The sequence below is a fragment of the Bos indicus genome, chromosome 28 (assembly GCF_029378745.1).
Source record: "Bos indicus isolate NIAB-ARS_2022 breed Sahiwal x Tharparkar chromosome 28, NIAB-ARS_B.indTharparkar_mat_pri_1.0, whole genome shotgun sequence".
In the NCBI taxonomy this organism is placed as follows: Eukaryota; Metazoa; Chordata; class Mammalia; order Artiodactyla; family Bovidae; genus Bos; species Bos indicus.
In genome coordinates this window covers 3007836-3029436 of record NC_091787.1, presented here as the reverse complement: position 1 = coordinate 3029436, position 21601 = coordinate 3007836, and the positions used below count along the sequence as shown (strand labels likewise).

The 21601-nt window shown below is 45.1% G+C and overlaps 1 long non-coding RNA gene across 3 annotated transcripts in view; it reads left to right on the top strand.

Annotated features, from left to right (window-relative positions):
* Positions 1-18723, top strand: part of LOC139180423 (uncharacterized) — a 30602-nt gene extending 11879 nt beyond the window's left edge. For 2 of the 3 annotated variants that reach the window (XR_011564672.1, XR_011564674.1), the window contains 2 exons: positions 12868-13521; positions 18313-18723. This is a non-coding gene — a long non-coding RNA (uncharacterized lncRNA). Of the gene's footprint in view, positions 1-12867; positions 15954-18312 lie in introns of all 3 variants that reach the window. The other variant, XR_011564673.1, reaches the window with a different exon arrangement.
* Positions 18724-21601: the final 2878 nt, after the last annotated feature.

Sequence of the window (21601 nt, the reverse complement as noted above, 5' to 3'; positions counted from 1 at the left end):
TTCACAAAGGTATATTAAAACCTACGTAAATTTAGAGAAAATGGAGAAAATTCTCCTTGGAGTAAGTAAAACAATCTGAATTAGAAAAAACAAAGGAATTATTTCCCCTTATCTTTAAGTGCTTCCTTGAACAAAATAGCCATGGCACAATACTCTTGAAAAGTTGTATTAGGGTGCGTGTGTCCTTTTGAATTAAGTAAGTAAAACAATCTAAATTAGAAAAAACAAAGGAATTATTTCCCCTTACCTATAAGTGCTTCCTTGAACAAAATAGCCATAGCACAATACTCCTGATAAGTTGTATTAGGGTGCATGCGTCCTTTTGAATTAAGCACCGGAAGCTCAGCTCAGGTGCTCTGTGTTGACCTCGATGGGTGGATGGGAGGTGGGAGGGAGGAAGGTCCAAGGGGGAGGGGATATATGTATACTTGGAACTATTTCACTTCATTGTACAGCAGAAACTGTTACTGAGTCTGGGCTGACTCAGTTCACCACAGGACAGGCCAATGAATCTGAGAGAGGAAGCACTGAGGCAAGGAACAGATTTTAGCTGGGGAGCCAGCTGACAGAGAAGACGCCAGGCTAGTGCCTCAGAATAACTTTCTTGTCAGGACCTGGTTGCAAGGTTCTTTCACACATCAGAGATGGGGGGTGGGGGGAGGTGAGGAAACCAAGTAAAAAGACTATTCAATCCTTGCAAATGTCCCCTGGAATGGGAAGCCTCAGGCAAGGGGATGTGTTTCACTTGCTTGCAGTCCTTCACAGGTGGGAGGGCAGCTCAGGTTATCTCCCTGACGCAGGCCATTATGTATGTTTAATAACAAAAAAGGGTTAAAGTCACAGAAACAGTTCCAACATAAATTCAAAATTAACCCTTCCTGGTTACAAAACTAACACAACATTGTAAAGCAATTATATATAATATGTAACATTACAGAAAAAAATTTTTCATTAGAATTAGTGTATTCATTTTCACTGGGAATAAATATTGCTACATGTTGGAAAGTTGTTCTCCTTAGTGGTAGTTCAGTCGCTCAGTCGTGTCCGACTCTGCGACCCCATGAATCGCAGCACGCCAGGCCTCCCTGTCCATCACCAACTCCTGAAGTTCACTCAAACTCATGTCCATCAAGTGGGTGATGCCATCCAGCCATCTCATCCTCTGTCGTCCCCTTCTCCTCCTGCCCCCAATCCCTCCCAGCATCAGAGTATTTTCCAATGAGTCAACTCTTCGCATGAAGTGGCCAAAGTACTGGAGTTTCAGCTTTAGCATCATTCCCTCCAAAGAAATCCCAGGGCTGATCTCCTTCAGAATGGACTGGTTGGATCTCCTTGCAGTCCAAGGGACTCTCAAGAGTCTTCTCCAACACCACAGTTCAAAAGCATCAATTTTTTGGCACTCAGCCTTCTTCACAGTCCAACTCTCACATCCATACGTGACCACAGGAAAAACCATAGCCTTGACTAGACGAACCTTTGTTGGCAAAGTAATGTCTCTGCTTTTGAATATGCTATCTAGGTTGGTCATAACTTTCTTTCCAAGGAGTAAGCGTATTTTAATTTCATGGCTGCAGTCACCATCTGCAGTGATTTTGGAGCCCCTCAAAATAAAGTCTGACACCGTTTCCACTGTTTCCCCATCTATTTCCCATGAAGTGATGGGACCGGATGCCATGATCTTTGTTTTCTGAATGTTGAACTTTAAGCCAACTTTTTCACTCTCCACTTTCACTTTCATCAAGAGGCTTTTGAGTTCCTCTTCACTTTCTGCCATAAGGGTGGTGTCATCTGCATATCTGAGGTTATTGATATTTCTCCTGGCAATCTTGATTCCAGTTTGTGTTTCTTCCAGTCCAGCATTTCTCATGATGTACTCTGCATATAAGTTAAATAAGCAGGGTGATAATATACAGCCTTGACATACTCCTTTTCCTATTTGGAACCAGTCTGTTGTTCCATGTCCAGTTCTAACTCTTGCTTCCTGACCTACATACAGGTTTCTCAAGAGGCAGGTCAGGTGGTCTGGTGTTCCCATCTCTTTCAGAATTTTCCACAGTTTATTGTGATCCACACAGTCAAAGGCTTTGGCATAGTCAATAAAGCAGAAATAGATGTTTTTCTGGAACTCTCTTGCTTTTTCGATGATCCAGCGGATGTTGGCAATTTGATCTCTGGTTCCTCTGCCTTTTCTAAAAGCAGCTTGAACATCTGGAAGTTCACAGTTCACATATTGCTGAAGCCTGGCTTGAAGAATTTTGAGCATTACTTTACTAGCATGTGAGATGAGTGCAATTGTGTGGTAGTTTGAGCATTCTTTGGCATTGCCTTTCTTTGGGATTGGGATGAAAACTGACCTTTTCCAGTCCTGTGGCCACTGCTGAGTTTTCCAAATTTGCTGGCATAGTGAGTGCAGCACTTTCACAGCATCATCTTTCAGGATTTGGAATAGCTCAACTGGATTCCATCACCTCCACTAGCTTTCTAAGGCCCACTTGACTTCACATTCCAGGATGTCTGGCTCTAGGTGAGTGATCACACCATCGTGATTATCTGGGTCGTGAAGATCTTTTTTGTACAGTTCTGTGTATTCTTGCCACCTCTTCTTAATATCTTCTGCTTCTGTTAGGTCCATACGATTTCTGTCCTTTATCAAGCCCATCTTTGCATGAAATGTCCCCTTGGTATCTCTAATTTTCTTGAAGAGATCCCTAGTCCTTCCCATTCTGTTGTTTTCCTCTATTTCTTTGCATTGATCGCTGAGGAAGGCTTTCTTATGTCTTCTTGCTATTCTTTGGAACTCTGCATTCAGATGCTTATATCTTTCCTTTTCTCCTTTGCTTTTCGCTTCTCTTCTTTTCACAGCTATTTGTAAGGCCTCCCCAGACAGCCATTTTGCGTTTTTGCATTTCTTTGCCATGGGGATGGTCTTGATCCCTGTCTCCTGACAATGTCATGAACCTCATTCCATAGTTCATCAGGCACTCTATCTATCAGATCTAGTCCCTTAAATCTATTTCTCGCTTCCACTGTATAATCATAAGGGATTTGATTTAGGTCATACCTGAATGATCTAGTGGTTTTCCCTACTTTCTTCAATTTAAGTCTTAATTTGGCAATAAGGAGTTCATGATCTGAGCCACACACAGTCAGCTCCTGGTCTTGTTTTTGCTGACTGTATAGAGCTTCTCCATCTTTGGCTGCAAAGAATATAATCAATCTGATTTCGGTGTTGACCATCTGGTGATGTCCATGTGTAGAGTCTTCTCTTGTGTTGTTGGAAGAGGGTGTTTGCTATGACCAGTGCATTTTCTTGGCAAAACTCTATTAGTCTTTGCCCTGCTTCATTCCATATTCCAAGGCCAAATTTGCCTGTTACTCCAGGTGTTTCCTGACTTCCTACTTTTGCATTCCAGTTCCCTATAATGAAAAGGACATCTTTTTTGGGTGTTAGTTCTAAAAGGTCTTGTAGGTCTTCATAGAACCTAGAACAAATCTTCCAGAAGATTGGCAAGCACAGATAAAAAGAGAGATCCAGGCATTCAGGGAGAGAAAGATTTACTATGGGAAGAAAGACAGTGACTGGCTTTAGAGAGAAACCAGTGCTCTCCCTTTACAGCCAAACCTTCTTATACCCTATCAATGGGCTATTGTGCCCCGAAGGGAGGGGGTCTTAGTTTATCTTTAGTCCGAAGCTGGGGTCTTGTGTCACATAGTCGGAGGGAGTTTCACAGTTGGGTGGTCACATAGTCTTGAGAAACTGGCACCAACAGGGAAAAACGGGACCTTGCCTTCAGGAAAAACGGGATACCACCAGAGCAGTGTGGCCACTGGGAGTTCATCTCTTGTTTGTCAGGTCACCACGATGGGCCATTTTTAAATAATACACTATGAGCCCCTTGTGGACCCTAACACAGAACATACATGTTCCAGAAAGTTCTCATGGCAAATATTCGCTGCCGACCCCGGACCATAGGGCAGAAATTGAGGGCACTGAGGTAATGGCCTCGACAGAGCCAGTTGGTTATTGCAAGGGCATATGTGAGTGCTAAGTGCTCAGTCCTGTCAGACTCTTGGACCCCATGTACTATAAGCCACCAGGCTCCTCTGTCCGTGGAATTCTCCAGGCAAGACTACTGGAGCGGGTTGCCATGCTCTCCTCCAGGGAATCTTCCCAACCCCGGGATCGAACCCACATCGCTCATGTTTCCTGCACTGGCCACCCGGGAAGCCCCGTGTAGGTGGTGTCACACGGTGTTTGCCTTTCTCTGCCTCGCTGACTTCGCTTAGTGTGACCATCTCTAGGTCCATCCACGTTGCTGCAAGTGGCACTAAGTAAAGTAAAAAAGTCACTCAGTCGTGTCCGACTCTTTGCAACCCCGAGAACTATACAGTCCGTGGAATTCTCCAGGCCAGAATACTGGAGTGGGTAGCCCTGCCCCTCGCCAAGGGATCTTCCCGACCCAGGGATCGAACCCAGATCTCCCGCATTGCAGGCGGATTCTCTTCTGAGCCACCAGAGAAGCACGTGGCATTGGTTCATTCTTTCTATGGCAGAGAAGTATTCTGTTGTATGTATGTACCACAGCTTCACCCATTCCTCTGTCCATGGACATTAGGTTGCATCCATGTTCTGGCTATTGGAACTAGTGCTGCATGGAACACTGGGGTGCGTGTATCTTTTCGAAATAGAGTTTTCTGCGACTTCTGAGTGACACTAAGGGAAACAAAACAACCTAGTTGGTCACCTTTGGAGAATGATTATTTTGAACTTTGGTAAATAACAGAAAAGACTGAACCAATTCAGCCTCCATTTCCCACCACCAGTCTGCTGAAGCATGGAGGACAGGGGACAATGTTCTCCTCCGCTGTAGGGACAGTCCTCAAAATCTCAGTCAAGGGAAATTCTCTCCAACAAATAATCGATTCAGTGTCTTCAGTGTGTAAATTGCAAGGGTAAGAGAAGTAAGCCGATTAATTGAATGTGATGTACTCAATGTTGACGGCTGGGTGCTCAGTGGAAAACAGTTAAGGAGAGGTGAGGCTGTGATGACCACACAATCCACATGGTCAGGGCACATATGGTGGGGTCATGGTCTCTGAAAAGCATTGAAGAGGCCTCAGGGGAGGTTGGCTCAGTCTATCTTCTTACCTGACTGGGATTGCCAGGGTGTTTAATATTCGTGTATCAGGGCTTCCCAGGTGGTGCTAATGTAAAGAACCTGCCTGCCAGTGCAGGAGACATGAGACATGAGTTCAGTCGCTGGGTTGGGAAGATCCTCTGGAGAAGGGAATGGCAACCCACTCCATTCCCTGAACAGAGGAGCCTGGTGGTCTATGGTTCTTGCGGTCGCAAAAGAGTCAGACATGACTGAAGTGACACGGCATATTTGGCTGAATTATTTGCTTTATGCTGTTATTATTTTGCTTGATGGTTATTTTGACAATTAAAAAAAAATTAAAAGAAGTTCAGGAAGTCTTGAGGGTGAGCAGCCAGCCTGGTCCTAGGGGTGTAAACTTCTCCCCTTCCTGCGACAGTAGTCACTGTCTCTCATATTTTCTTAGAACTTTTATTGTAAATTTACCCATAAATATACTTGTATATTTGGTTCTGTGCTTTGTAAAGGGTATATTGGAGGTTTTATTGGGTGTGTGTGGTTTTTATTCTGTTTTCTTTCATGTAAGGAACTGTGTTAGGTCAAGTCCTCAGAGAAGCAGACCTAAGGCAGGATTAAATATGTGTGGACCTTGTTGAGGGAGCAGCCTGCAAGGGAACTGGGGAGGGAGAGGGTCAGATGGGAGGGAGGGGGTGGGAGGAGGCGTCAGGTGCAGCCCAAGGAAGGCAGAGGCTGAGATGGTTGGTTGGCATCACCGACTCAATGGACATGAGTCTGAGCAAACTCTGGGAGATAGAGAAGGACAGGGAAGCCTGGCATGCTGTAGTCCATAGGGTTGCAAAGAGTTGGACATGACAGAGCGGCTGAACAATAATAATAAGGAAGGCAGAGCTGCCTGGAGGTGCCCATGCAGGGCCTGTGGTCATATAGCAATATGGATGGACCTAGAGATTATCATACTAAGTGAAGTAAGTCAGACAGAATTCGACAAATACCATATGATATCATGTATATGTGAAATCTTTAATGTGATATAAATGAACCTACCTACCATACAGAAATGGACTCAACAGACACAGAGAACACAGTTGTGGTTGCCGAGGAGGGTGGGGGGGAAGGATTGCGAGTTTGGGGTTAGCAGATGTAAACTACGATATCTAGGATGGATAAACAACAAGGTCCTTCAGAATAGCCCTGGGAACTATATTCAATATCCTGTGATAAACTGTAATGGAAAAGAACATGAAAAAATATACGTAGACCTTAAATCACTTTACTGTGCAGCAAAAGGTAATACAATATTGTAAATCAAGTATATTACAATTATATATATAAGCAGAGACCTTCAACATGTTTGCCTACAGCTCCCACCATAAGGGGCGGTGAACACGCTCCTGGCCCCACACCTCCCGGCCTTTTCTGAAGACCTGGACATTGGATTGAAAAAAAAAGTTTTAAAGTGTCCTGGGTAAAGCCCTAGAGGGTGAAGAAAGGCCCAGAGCATATCCTTATGGAAATACCAAGACACTATTTATTACACAAAAATAAGACACAGTTCATGTATTTAATAGGGGAAGAGTCAGATAATGTTTATTGGGATAGGAAACATTATGTAGCCATTAAATAATACTTAATAGTGGGTTTCTACTGCATTCTCTTTCTTCATGTTTCACTTAAAATGCTTCCCAGGACTTCGCTGGCAGCCCAGTGGTTAAGACTCTGTGCTGTCAATGCAGGGGGCACGAGTTCAATCCCTGGTCAGGGAAATAAGATCCCATATGCCATGTGGTGTGGCCAAAAGATTTTTAAAAAGTTTCTCCACTCCTTGTATATAGTTGAGGAAAAAAGCACTCATGGGAGTGAGGCCAGCATGGGTTGCTCTCCTGTTCAACCCACTTCAAGCCCAGCAGTCAGGACCATCATTTCCAATTTCCCAGGATGGGAAGGCCATCCATTCATTAAATCTCGTGCTCAGGGCCTGACAGTGAATGGAAGACTGAATTGAAACAAGGACCTCCTGTTTTCATCTTTAATAGGAGACTCTATCTCTTACACCACAAGTGTGCCATAGGTTAATTCTGCAGACCAACAATGTGACTTCTGTCCTGGGTGACCAACCTGGGTCCTTCCATTTGCATCCACAGACAAAAGAATGGTTTGCACCACCAAGTGCTGGGAAAGCCAACACAGTACTCTATTTAATGGGGAAAACTTTTCTTTTAATTTTGGCTGCACGAGGTCTTTGTTGCCGCACGTGGGCTTTCTCTAGATGTAGGGCACGGGCTTAGTTACCCCTCAGCATGTGAGAGCTTATTAATAGTTCCCTGGCCAGGAATCAAACTCGAGTCTCCTGCATTGGAAGAGTGGTTCTTTTTTTATATATAATTTCATTTAGTTAGTTATTTATAGCTGTCTTCAGTGATGCTCGGACTTTTCTCTAGTTGTAGGGAGCAGGGGCTGCTCTCTAGTACAGTGTGCGGGCTTCTTATTGCAAGTGCTTCTCTTGTTTCGGAGCACAGGCTCTAGGACACGCGAGCTTCAGTGGTTGCAGTTCCCGGGCTTAGTTGTGCCACAGCATGTGAGATCTTCCCAGATCAGGGATCGAACCTGCGTCTCCTGCATTGTGCAGGTGGATTCTTTACCACTGAGCCACCAGGGAAGTCCGTAATGGGGAAAACTTGAAAAAAAAAAAAAAAAGGATCGTTCACAAAGGCCAGCCAAGCCCTATTGGAGCCTGCTGCTAAGTCACTTCAGTCGTGTCCGACTCTGTGCGACCCCATGGACTGCAGCCTACCAGGCTTCTCCATCCGTGGGATTTTCCAGGCAAGAGTACTGGAGTGGAGTGCCATTGCCTTCTCCGTATTGGAGCCTGAGCCCCCCCAAAACAAATCAGTAATAATCAATCTTGTCTTTAACATTTTACTATCTTGCTCATTGTGGATTTTTTTTTTTGCATTAATTTTTATTTTTTTAAGTCTTGAATTAAAATTGTATCTATTTTGATTCCTGAGTTTTTTGGCACCCTGTTCAATCTTGCACCTGAGGCAAGGGCCATGCCTACCTCACCCTGGGCCAGCCCTGTCTTTAAAAAGGACATTTTCCTTAATATATGATATTTGTTTTTTCTTTCTGACTTACTTCACTCTGTGTGTGTGTGCTCAGTTGGCTCAGTTGTGTCCGATTCTGTGACCCTGTGGACTGCAGCATGCCAGACTCCTCTGTCCATGGGATTTTGCAGGCAAGAATACTGGAGTAGGTTGTTATGCCTTCCTCCAGGGATCTTCCTGACCCAGGGATCGAACCCACATCTTTTATGTCTCCTGCATTGAGAGGTGGGTTCTTTACCACTAGCACCACCTGGGAAGCCTGTATGACATGCTCTGTGGTGACCTAAATGGGAAGGAAATCCGAAAAAGAGGGATATATGTATACGTGTAGCTGATTCACTTTGCTGTACAGCAGATAGTAACAATATTGTAAAGCAACTAGACTGCAATAAAATAAAAAAAATTTAAAAACTAAAGGCATTTTCATTACAATTGGGAATAGGTCAGGGATGCCCCAGTACCTCCATCATGTAAATGGAAGGGCAGTGCAGCCAGAGTGCTGGAAAAAAGAATCAAATGATCAACTAAAAGTATTGAAATTTTAAAATGGGCTTTTCGGGCTTCCCTGGTGGCCCTGCAGTAAAGAATCATGCCTGCTAATGCAGGAGACATGTGTTCAATCCCTGATCCAGGAAGATCCCACATGCCGTGGGGCAACTAAGCCTTTGTTCTTCAGCTATTGAGCCTGTGCTCTAGAGCCCAGAAGCCAAAACTAATGAGCCCACGTGCCTCAATTACTAAAGCCCATGCTCCCCACCAAGGGAAGCCACTGCAGTGAGAAGCCCGTGCACCACGACTGGAGAGCAGCCCCTACGCATCCTGATTAGAGAAGAGCTCGAGCAGTAAGACGCCGCACAGCCAAAAATAAACAAAAAGGCTTTTACAAGATCAGTAGAGATTTTTTTTTTGTACCAACGACAGGTATATAAGATAGAGAAAATCTATTCCCCGTGGCTACAAAAACTAAACGTCTTAGAATGGGCTTCCTGTGTCTACAGCTATGAAGAAACCCACAGTGCTGTTGACACTCAAGGCTCAAATAAACAGGGAGACATATCTTGAGTGAAAAGACCTGATGTCGTGTGTATAAAATTTCATCACTGTTGGACAGCAGGATACAAGATGATTTCTCAGCCTACTTGCTGCAGTGGCTTGGCCACCTGAATTTCTTTGTTGAGGCAAGAGAAGGAAGGAGCCTCCATTTTTTTAACTGTGGATAGAAGTGGGCTGTCCTTGGCCACATCTGTTTGTTCCAGGGGACAATGTGCATGCCACCTGGGGGGCAGGAAATGTGTTCACTTCCCCAGCCTGTGAGCGGCGCCCCCACCCCAGCTGCCAGGAATGCAAACTCCCCATGAGAGGGACTGGACATCTCCCCTTGAAGCGGGCATGTCTGGCCACCATCTGTAACCTTGATTTGTTGTTTTTTTACACAAATGCAATTATTTAATATAAATATATATTTTCATAAATGAGTATAATATTTTATAACGTGCATTTTACTTAACATATTGTATCTTCCATGAAATGGTTGTAATAATATCATTTTTAATGACTGCAATACTCATCACTATTTTATCATAATGTACAAATTGCATATTATTGGACATTTCAGTAATATGTAATTTGTACATTAACAAATAAATTTTCTTTATTTCAAACAATGTAATGGTGAAATGGACATCCTTTTTAGGCTATACCTTTGTATACATAGGCTTCCCTGGTGGCTGAGCTGGTAAAGCATCTGCCTGTAATGTGGGAGACCTGGGTTTGATCCCTGGGTTAGGAAGATCCCTTGGAGAAGGGAACGGGTACCCACTGCAGTATTTTGGCCTGGAGAATTCCATGGACTGTATAGTCCATGGGGTCGCAGAGTCGGACACGACTGAGTGACTTTCACTTTCACTTTGTACATATACACCATTGTTTATCTAGTGTACATTCCTAGATTTGGAATTGCCAGGCCAGTCTTTTGAAAGGTTTTTGATTCCCAGTTGCAAATTAGTTTCCAGAAAGGTTATGCTCTTTAAAAATTAAGATTATTGCCACTTTTATTTTTCTCCTGTCATCTTTTTATTGGACTGTGATTGCTTTATGATGTAGTTTCTGCTGTACAGCAAAGTGAACATGGGGAGTCTGCTGTGAAATGATGCTTGGTGCTCTTGGTGCGTCCTCTGAGGTCACCCGTGTTCTAGGAAACACTGGACACCTTGCCTCTCCCTGGGAGCAGGTCTCTGAAATGGGCCCATCAGTTTCAGGTTTGGGGATGGGGTGACACAGAAGGATGCTCAGACCCTGCAGGGTACATCTCAGTGACAGTTTTCCTGCTGTGGGACCGTATCTGGTGTGTGGGCTGCTCTGGGTAAGCACTGTGGATCTGCCAGAGTCTGGTGATACTACAGAGACAGGGCCACACGTGAGCTATTCAGGTTCCCTAGAGGACAGGAAGGAGATTTCCACTGACCTCCCTTCCCCCACTGTCTCCCCAAGGGGCTGAAAGAGAAATCCTGAGTCAACATGCCTGTTGAGAATTGCCCAGGAACTCTGTATGTTTTGTGAGATAAAATGTAGGGTTCTGGATGGTGGGGTTCAGGACCTCCCCGGTTTGGGCCCATGGGATCTTTGCAGTGCCCTGCGGTATCATGACCTGTACCCCTGAAATGTCAGCCACATCCCTTGCACCCTCCTGGGTGCCCCCTTCTCCTGGTGGCCGTCCTCCCTCTAGTGTTCCCCCCTACTCTGTCCTGAGGCCCCACCCCATCAAGCCTGTGAAGCTGGGGCTTATGTCCGGTGTCTCTGTGTGGAATTCAGCCTGGACGGTTCCTGGCAAATCCAGTGAGTGATTTTGTTTGGAGTGAGGAGGAAGCAGAAGCTTGTGTGTGCTGGGAGTTGGAGGCAAGCGGTGGGAAGATTGGAGATGGGCTTCCGGGGCAGCAGATTAGCTTTGGAAGGGGTAGGGCACCTCCTCTTTGGCTTCATAATGTCTTTGGAATGAAAGCTTCTCTTTTTCTTTTTGAGAACAAATAACCTGATTTTATGACCTGTTGTCTCAGTCACCTGGGCTCCTTAACCCAGGAACCATCTTCACAAAGTCATGAGTGTAATGGTCAGCAGGCACATGAAAAGATTCTCAGCATCATTTCTTGTGCTGCTGCTGCTGCTGCTAAGTCGCTTCAGTCATGTCCAACTCTGCGACCCTATAGATGGCAGCCCACGAGGCTCCCTGGTCCCTGGGGTTCTCCAGGCAAGAACACTGGAGTGGGTTGCCATTTCCTTCTCCAATGCATAAAAGTAAAAGTGATGATGCTCAGTCGTGTCCGACTCATTTCTTATGAGGGATATGCAAATCAGAACTGCAGTGGGGTACCATCTCACACTAGCCAGAGAGGCCATTGTTAGACAGTCCACAAATCATAAATGCTGGAGAGGGTGTGGTAAAAAGGGAACCCTCCTACACTGATGCTAGGAATGTCAGTGGGTGCCGCCACTATGGAGAACAGTATGGAGGTTCCTTAAAATACTACAAATAGAGCTACTATATGATCCAGAAACCCCATTCCTATCCAAAAAAAAATACATGCACCTCAGTGTTCAGTGAAGCATTATTTACAATAGCCAAAACATAAAAACAACCTCAATGTCTATCCACAGATGAATGAACAAAGACGATGTGGTACATATATACTATGGAGTAGTACTCTGCCATAAAAAATGAAAGAATGCCATTTGCAGCAATGGATGGACCTAGAGATGATCATATTAAGTGAAGTAAATAAATGAAAAACAAATATCATATAGTATCATCATATCTAAAAAAGATATAAATGAACTTATTTATAAAACAGAAACAGATTCATAGACATAGAAAATAAACCATGGTTACCAAAGAGAAAGGCTGGGGAGAGGAATAAACAGGGAGTTTGGTATTAACAGATACACACTACTATATATAAATTAGACAGTCAGCAAAGACCTGCAGTACAGCACAGGGAACTATATCCAAAAAGGATCTGAAAAAGAATATGTGTGTATATACATATATATACAAACAGACGCATAGATATATATAACTGAAGCACTTTGCTGTACGCCAGAAACTAACACAGCATTGTAAGTTAACTATATGCTAATCAAATCAGAGAGTTCATGAATGAGCAGGCAGTTGGGGTGGCACCCTACTCCAGTACTCTTGCCTGGAAAATCCCATGGATGGAGGAGCCTGGTGGGCTGCAGTCCATGGGGTTGCTAAGAGTCGGGCACGACTGGGCAACTTCACTTTCACTTTTCACTCTCATTCATTGGAGAAGGAAATGGCAACCCACTCCAGTGTTCTTGCCTGGAGAATCCCAGGGACGGGGGAGCCTGGTGGGCTGCCATCTATGGGGTCACACAGAGTCGGACACGACTGAAGCGACTTAGCAATAGCAGCAGCAGGTGTCCTGGGAAGTCCCCAGGGTCCCCTTTTCCTCCTCCAGCCCTGGTGCCCTTCTGTCTCCTTGGCAGAGCATGTGCTGGTCCTGACACCACAGTCAGCTGAGGAGGGGTATCCTGCCATTTGAATAGACATGAGTTACCTCTGGGTGGGCTCCTCGGGTTGGCTGTTTGGGGATGGGGTCTGACTCTCCTGTCCCACTTCTTGACTGCAGTGGCTGCCTCCTGGTGACGACGGCAGTGTGAGCCCCGCCATGGCCCACCTGAAGCGTCAGAGTGCTGCGAGCAGCCTACTGGACCACAGGGCAAGAGAGGCCCTGGATCCTGAGAACGAGGACCAAGAGCTGGCCCTGGAGCAGTACGTGCCCAGCGGCCTGGAGCTGGCAGCCCTGTGGCCCGAGAGCCTGCGTCCGCTGAGCAGGGCAGCCCCGACCAGAGCCCCGACAGGGACTCCAGCTCTGACTACGTGAACAAAACCTCGGAGGAGAAGGACTACGACTCGGGGCTGCCTGGAGAAGGAGGGCATCACCTGCTACATCCGCTACTGCCCCGAGGATGACAGCTACGTGCAGGGCACGGACTTCGAGGGGCAGGGCTACCTGGCCCATGATACGCACCACCTGGAGATGGACGAGTGCCAGGAGGCAGTGGAGGAGTGGACGGAACCGGGGCCTGGCGACTCCCCCAAGGCCTGCCCACCCGCCGAGGCCGGCTGCGGCCCCAGCAGACAGGAGTGCAGGCCCAAACACAAGGGCAGGCCCAAGTCTCTGAACCTCCCTCCCGAGGCCAAGCACCCTGCCAACGCCCAGAGGAGCTTCAAGACCAAGACCAGGACCTTAGAGAAGAGGCCCAAGTGCCCCCAAGAGGAGGTAGGATTCTGGCTGGCCCTGGGGAAGCAGATTGAGGGGCTGAGAGGAAAGGCATTTGTGGAGCCCCCAAGTCAGAATGCGAGTCAGTTCCCCATGTGTCCAGTTATGCATGGAAGTCCCGGCCACTCCTGTTCACCCATCAGATGCCGTAGTAAATGTCGAGGAAATCTTGTTGAGGCTGATTGGCAGCCAGGGCTCCCAGCAGACACCCAGCCCCCCAACAGAGCCTGGGTCCTTCACCCACTTGCTCTGGGTGTGCTCCTGTGGGGGTGGTCCCTGAGACTGTCGCCCCTCCCCGGGTGGTTTCAGTCAGTCACAGGGATCTGCTACTGCTGGCAAGTGCGGACAGCTGCAGCCAGTGGTTGGGGCAGTCCAGCAGCGAGGGGCAGCGCCCCGAGTGCATTACACAGGGGTGGTTGAATCTGGTGACACTTCTCTGAAAGACCCGGGGCCTTGGTATGATTGGCCATTCACTGTAACTAACCATTTTGCAAATAATTATTTGCAAGTTTGACAGTCTTGGAGAAGAAATGCATGCTAATGAGGCTAGTAGATTTAAGCGTAACTGTAGCAAAGTAAGTGTGCATTCTAATAAGCACTTCTGAAAAGTTACCTTTCAAAAAGAAAAACTTACATGTATATAGAAAGAAGATGCATGTGAAGGAACTTCTATTTGACTAATTCTATGGAAAGTGAGAATGAACTGCTTTCATTTATTTGTTTTTAATTGGAGTATAGTTTCTTTACAGTGTTGTTAGTTTCTGCATTTCCCTCTTCCTATGTTACTGTAAAGCCATCTCTAGACCTTATGTAATTTAACCCATAAATTGTTCAGTTCTATGTATGTGTTTATTGCATTTTTTACATATTTATACAAAATCATAATGGCTCCTAAGACAAAATTAATGGTAATCCTTTAATATCATGAAATATCTAGTAGATATTCAAATTTGTTATTCTGTAGTTTTTATAGGGTCTTTCTTTGATTGAAAATCCCAATAACAGGCACATATTGCCTTTGCTTGTTATATCTCCTTTGAGCCTTTTTGTTGTCATTTAGTTGTGTGTGGGGAGGGGGTGGTGTAAGCAGGGGTCTTTTTTTTCATGATATTATTTATCTGGGAAACTCAAAATATCTCACAAATTATACTCATGGATTCCATATGACCTCAAGAAAATTAATCACTCTGTGCATCAGACTCTACATCTTTAAAATGAGAATAATTAGACATCAATCCAATTAGCAATCATTTATTGTATCCCCATAAGATTAATGACATTATTTAAATATTTTTAAAAATAAAGTTTTAAAGGCATTTTACTGTTATACAGAGCATACAGGTAAGCATATTGAAGATGGGCTTGAGATCAGGTACACTATGAACAACATGAAGTGATACACAAAGATTTGGTTGGGCCAGCTCAAGCCATCCAGTAGTCATGTACAGATGTGAGAACTGGACCATAAGGAAGGCTGAGCACCGAAGGTTGATCACTATGCTTTCAAAGTGTGGTGCTGGAGAAGACTCTTGAGAGTTCCTTGGACAGCAAGGAGATCAAACCTATCAATCCTAAAAGAAATCAACCCTGAATATTCATTGGAAGGACTGAGACTGAAGCTGAAGCTCCAATACTTTGTCCACCTGATGCAAAGAGCTGACCCATTGGAAAAGACCCTGATGCTAGGAAAGATTGAAAGCAGGAGGAGAAGGGGGAGTCAGAGGATGAGATGGTTGGATGGCATCACTGATTTAATGGACATGAGTTTGAGCAAACTCCAGGAGATGGTGATGGACAGAGAGGCCTGGCGTGCAGCAGTCCATGGGGTCGAAAAGAGTCCGACACAAATGAGCGACTGAACAACAAGCTCACGTTATATTTTGTCATCAGCATTTGGGAAAATGTTTGCTTTAAATAGTTTTTTTTTCTTATTTTAATTGGAATGTAATTGCTTTACAATGCTGTGTTAATCTCTGCTGTACAACAATGAGAATCAGCTGTATGCATATGTATATCCCCTCTCTCTTGAGCCTCACTCTCACCCTCCACACCCATCCCACCCCTCTAGATCATCACAGAGCACCGAGCTGAGCTCTTTTTATACAGCAGCTTCGCACCAACTATTTATTTTATTTTATTTATTTATTTTTTTATTCAGGGCAAAATTTTAAAAATCATTTATTCATGAATCTGGAATGGATTCCCTCTCCCCCAATGCCCACACACATGATGACAGGAAAAGAAGGCAAACAGTGGTGTCCAGTCTCATTACACAGTGATGATACGACTCTCAAATCAGTCTACTGATCACAGCAAAGAGGACGCTAACACCAGTGAACTCCACACGATCACATTTAAGAAGTTCATCAAAATCAGGTCTTTCTTATGAAAGAGGATTTGGAGTACGACCTCAGACAAGAATAACAGCAACAGTAAGAGTTCTCTCTTACAATGTCTATTTCACCGCACTCTGCCTACAGAGAGGAGCTAGCTAGCGAAGTTCAGAGTTCACCTGGGGGGTTGCCTTGCAAGTTTCAACCTCAGGCTTTTAGTCTCCTGGAGGTCAGATCAGCTAATGTCCAGAAGTTGTGTGTGTGTGTGTGTGTGTGTGTGTGTGTGTGCGTGTGTGTGTGTGTGTGCGTGCGTGTGTGTGCACACGCACTCAGTCACTCAATCCTGACTCTTTGTGACCCCATGGACTGCAGCCCACCAGGCTCCTTTGTCCATGGGATTTTCCAGGCAAGAATACTGGAGTGGGTTGCCATTTCCTTCTCCACAACTATTTATTTTACACATAGTAGTGTATATATGTCAATGCTACTCTCTCAATTTGTCCCACCCTCCCCTCCCCCAACTGTGTCCACAAGCCCATTCTCTATGTCTGTGCCTCTGTTCCTGCCTTGCAAAGCTCTTAAAATATTCTTTGTATCATTGATGTTAACTGCTGCTGCTGCTGCTGCTGCTGCTAAGTCGCTTCAGTTGTGTCCGACTCTGTGCGACCCCATAGATGGCAGCCCACTAGGTTTCTCTATTATGTGTATTCGTATTGGTTTATCTTTATCCTGCTTTATTCTCAGGTGCACTTTTGAGAACTCATCTCTCTCTTCAATTATGTAGAATTATCAGATATCTCTTCAAATGTTTCTACTCTTAATCCAGCTGGTCTCTTTTTCTTTAGCTCAGGTTTGTTAGAATATATGAAGCTGTCCTCCATATCTCTTAGTTTCACTCTAGAATATTTATATCTGTCTCCGTCTGTCCCTCCTACGTGCATGTGGCCTCAGATGCCAGTGGAGTGGTGTCCACAAACTTGCACCAAACTCTTTTGTTCAACAGGCAACACCAGGGACGCATAGTTTATCACCAAACCATTGAGAAGAGCTCACTTCCCTTCTTATAGTCCAAATGTTTATTACTATGGAAAGGATTAGGTCACCTTTTTATTTCTGTGAAATAATTATTTAGGGTACTATGTAGTAGGTTGAAAGTTGTTGACCTCTATGTACTGACATGGAAAAATTGCTAAGACATCTTAAATAAAAAAGCAAATACAAGTAATGCATACAGTTGACATCATATGCACCTATACACACACAATGTATGTGTATGTATATATATACATATGTGAAGGAGGGCATGGCAACCCACTCTAGTACTCTTGCCTGGATAATCCCATGCACTGAGGAGCCTGGCAGGCTACAGCCCATAGGGTCGCAAAGAGTCGGACATGAGTGAAGTGACTTATATAAACTTTAATTGATATGCCTATTAGTCAGACTGCAAAGTTTAGAGCCAGCCATCACCGGAGAATTGATGTTTTCAAATCGTGGTGCTGGAGAAGACTCTTGAGAGTCCGTTGGACTGAAAGGAAATCAAACCAGTCAATCTTAAAGGAAATCAACCCTGAATATTCATTGGAAGGACTGATGCTAAAGCTAAAGTTCCAATACTTTGGCCACCTGATGTCAAGAGCTGACCCGCTGAAAAAGACCCTGATGTTGGGAAAGATTGAAGGCAGGAGGAGAAGGGACAACAAAGGATGAGATGGTTGGATGGCATCATTGACTCAATGGACGTGAGTTTGAGTAAACCCTGGGAGACAGTGAAGGACAGAGAAGTCTGGCATGTTGCAGTCCATGGGGTCACAAAGAGTTGGACACGACTGAGTGCCTAAGCACAGAACAGCACAAACCCACCCCCATGCTCAGTAACTCCCTGGAAATGCTCACAGTTCCCTAGTCGGAGAACTAAGATCCCACATGCCACACTGCATGGCCAAAATAAAAGTAATAACCAGACAGTTTGGCAGATGGGAGGTTTGGAGATCAGGGAAGCACTGGTATTTGTGGAGTACCTTCTATAAATGGTGCTAAGAGCTGCTTATCTGTTATCCCATTTTGATCTCTTGGCCATTTATGTCGCAGGCCTCATCTCCCTCTTATAAATGAGGAACCCAAGGCTCTTAGGAAAAATAATTTGTGAGGACTCATCAATAGTGTTGTCACAAGAACATACTACGAAGTGGAGAAGACATCATTTAGGCCCTAAGGAGAAATGTTTACTAATGGAGAAAATTCTTAAGCTTGTGGTTCCTCACCTAGGAAAATTTAGCAACCTCCTTTTTGGTCTCTAGAAGTATTAACCTTATTTTTGTGATGGTTAAAGAATGGTTCTGCCCAAAGGCAGAGGAGTTAGACACATGAGTTTGCAAAGTTTCTTCTAAGTCTTACAAAACTATAATTTGGTGTTTTTATGATTTCAGATGTGTTCTTGTTTATTTCCTTTTCTTAGGGTGGATAATATAGATGCAGCCGTGATGGATTTGAAAGAAAAGATTTGTATTCTAAGTGAAGAGGCCAAAATAGGAGCACACAGAAAACCAATAATCTTTCTCCATCCTGGTGACTGTGGTGGAGTCCTTGTGGAATTGGAGCAAGCCTGATGAGTAATTCACAAGAAACTGATTGCCCTGAAAAAGTCTTACCACAGTGTGCTTTGACACTGAGTCCTTCCCTGCTTCTATCACTGAGAAGTCAGAACTAAATTACGGAAAGGGAATTTTTTTAAAATTATATGTGTAAGTATACATATATATACACACAAAATATTTGCTGATTACTTTGGATTTTTTCCTGATTTGGAGAAAACTTTAATTACTGAATACTTATGGCACATTATTAAAATCATATTCATAGAAACAAATTATTCCTGTTCTGAAATGGGGTGATTGAGTACAGTGTGTCTGCTGTGTGGAAGCGGGTGCAGGATGGAGGCAATGAGGACGCCTGACAGCTGCATGGCCATGTATCCGGGACAAGGGCTTCCTAAGGATGTTATGGAGAGTTTTTTTAGAGCAAACTATTTAAGGATAAGGAGTCTTTACCTCAGAATTTTTGTTCTTCTGCAGCAGCACATGTTCACAATTTCCTTATTTTGGGGGCTAGTGCTGGATTATGAACAGGAAGTTTTGTGGCAAACTTGGTGCCTAATCTAGTGGGTGCATAGATAAGTAATTTTTTTTAAGTCGGTAGCCATAGAAAATTGGAAATATCAAAGGAACATCTTATTCAAAGGTGGGCACAATAAAGGACAGACAGAACTGGTAATGACCTAATAGAAGCAGAAGAGATCAAGAAGAGATGGAAAGAATACACTGAAGAACTATACAAAAAAAGATCTTAATGATCTGGATAACCACAATGATGTAGGCTCTCACTCAGAGTCAGGCATCCTGGAGTGTGGAGTCAAGTGGGCCTTAGGAAACAATGCTGCCAATAAATCCAGTGGGGGGAATGGAATTCCAAAAGACTTATTTAAAATCCTAAAACATGATGCTATTAAAGTGCTGCGCTCAATATATCAGCAAATTTGGAAAAACCTAGCAGAGGCCACAGGACTGGCAAAGGTCAATCCTCATCCCAATCCCCAAGAAGAGCATTACTAAGGAACTGTCAAACCACTGGACAATTGCACGCATCTCCCATGCTAGTAAGGTTATGCTCAAAGTCCTCCAAGCTAGGCTTCAGCAGTACGTGAACCAAGAACTTCCAGATATTCAAGCTGGGTTTAGAAAAGGCAGGGGAACCAGAAATGAAATTGCCAACATTTGCTGGACCATCAGAGAAGGCAATGGCACCCCACTCCAGTACTCTTGCCTGGAAAATCCCATGGATGGAGGAGCCTGGTAGGCTGCAGTCCATGGGGTCGCTAAGAGTCAGATAGGACTGAGCGACTTCACTTTCGCTTTTCACTTTCAGGCATTGGAGAAGGAAATGGCAACCCACTCCAGTGTTCTTGCCTGGAGAATCCCAGGGACGGGGGAGCCTGGTGGGCTGCCGTCTGTGGGGTCCCACAGAGTCAGACACTGAAGTGACTTAGCAGCTGGACCATAGAGAAAGCAAGGGAATTCCAGAAAAACATCTACTTCTGTTTCACTGACTATGCTAGAGCCTTTGACTGTGTGGATCATAACGAACTGTGGAAAATTCTTAAAGAGATGAGAATACCAGACTGCCTTACCTGTCTCCTGAGAAAGCTGTATGCAGGTCAAGAAGCATCAGTTAGAACACTGTTTGGAATAACTGACTGGTTCAGGATTGAGAATGGGGTACCACACAGCTGTCTGCTGTCACCCTGTTTATGTAACATATATGCTGAGCGAAAAATCCCTGGCTGGATGAGTTACAAGCTGAAATCAAGATTGCTGGGAGAAATATAAACAACCTGAGATATGCAGATGATATCACTCTAAAGGCAGAAATCAAAGAGGCACTAAAGACTCTCTTATTGAGGGTGAAGGAGAAAAGTGAAAAGCCAGCTTAAAACTCAATATTAAAAAAAAAAACAAACCACAACCTAAGATCACAGTGATTGTAGCCATGAAATGAAAAGATGCTTGCTCCTTGAAAGAAAAGCTATGACAAACCTAGACAGCATATTAGAAAGCAGAGATATTACTTTGCCAACGAAGGTTCATATAGTCAAAGCTATGGTTATTCCTGTAGTCATATATGGATATGATATTTGGACCATATGAAGGCTGAGCGAGGAAGAAATGATGCTTTCAAACTGTGGTCCTGGAGAAGACTCTTGAGAGTCCCTTGAACTGCAAAGATAACAAAGCAGTCAATCCAGAGGAAATCAACACTGAATATTCACTGGAAGGACCTAAGCCTCAGCCCAAGCACTAGCCCCATCTCCAGCCCCAGGCCGAGCTCCACCCCCACGTGATGCTAACCTGTAAGCTGGAGGTCTATGGCAGGAGCGAGCGCACAACACACACATACATACACAAACACACACGCATACAAAGAGAGACACAACGCCGCCAGACAGATAAAGAAGCGAAACCACAAATAAGGCAGACGGAGAAAGAGGGAGAGAGAGACAGCAAGAGGATCACACAGACTTCCAAACCCGCTGTCGCAACATCATCCTCCTTCCCGATTCCATTCGGTGTATAGACCCAGCCCAACATCGCCCAACGACACAATCACACACATTGTGCCGCACTCACCGTCTGGCCTGTGGGCGGGGGCGGGGTCTCGCTTTAGGTACCCAAGCCGAAGGGGACCTTTGAGACCTCGGATGCGAGGAAGTCCGGGGGTCCCCACGGGTGATTGCCAGCCCCAGGGCACTGCGTCCAGCCGGGGCCCGCCGGCCCAAGGCTGACGCCCCCTCCCTTAGGGAAGCTGCTTCTGCCGCACGGCCTCTCTCTGAGGTGTGTCACGGTCTGTGCCAGTGTGTCTATCTCGGAGCGGATGCCATCCCCTGTCCCCTGTCCGTCTCCCGTTCTCCGTCTCTCTGTCAGTCGCTCGGTGTCTCCCTCTCTCTGTCTCTCCCTCCCCGTGTGTGCCTGCGCGCTCGTGTCTGTCTGTCTGTCTGTCTCTGTCTGCATCTGCCTCGCGCCGTCTTGGGAGTGTGTCTCTGAACCTTCATCTCTTTCTGTCTCTGTCTCTCCTGACCCCCGGCCTCCCACGGGTGCTATGGCTGTGGCCCTGGCTGCCGCGCTTGCGCCGGCCGGCTGTCTCCCGTGGCGTGGGTGCCTGCGAGTGTCTGTGTGTCTGTCCGTGTGCCTGCA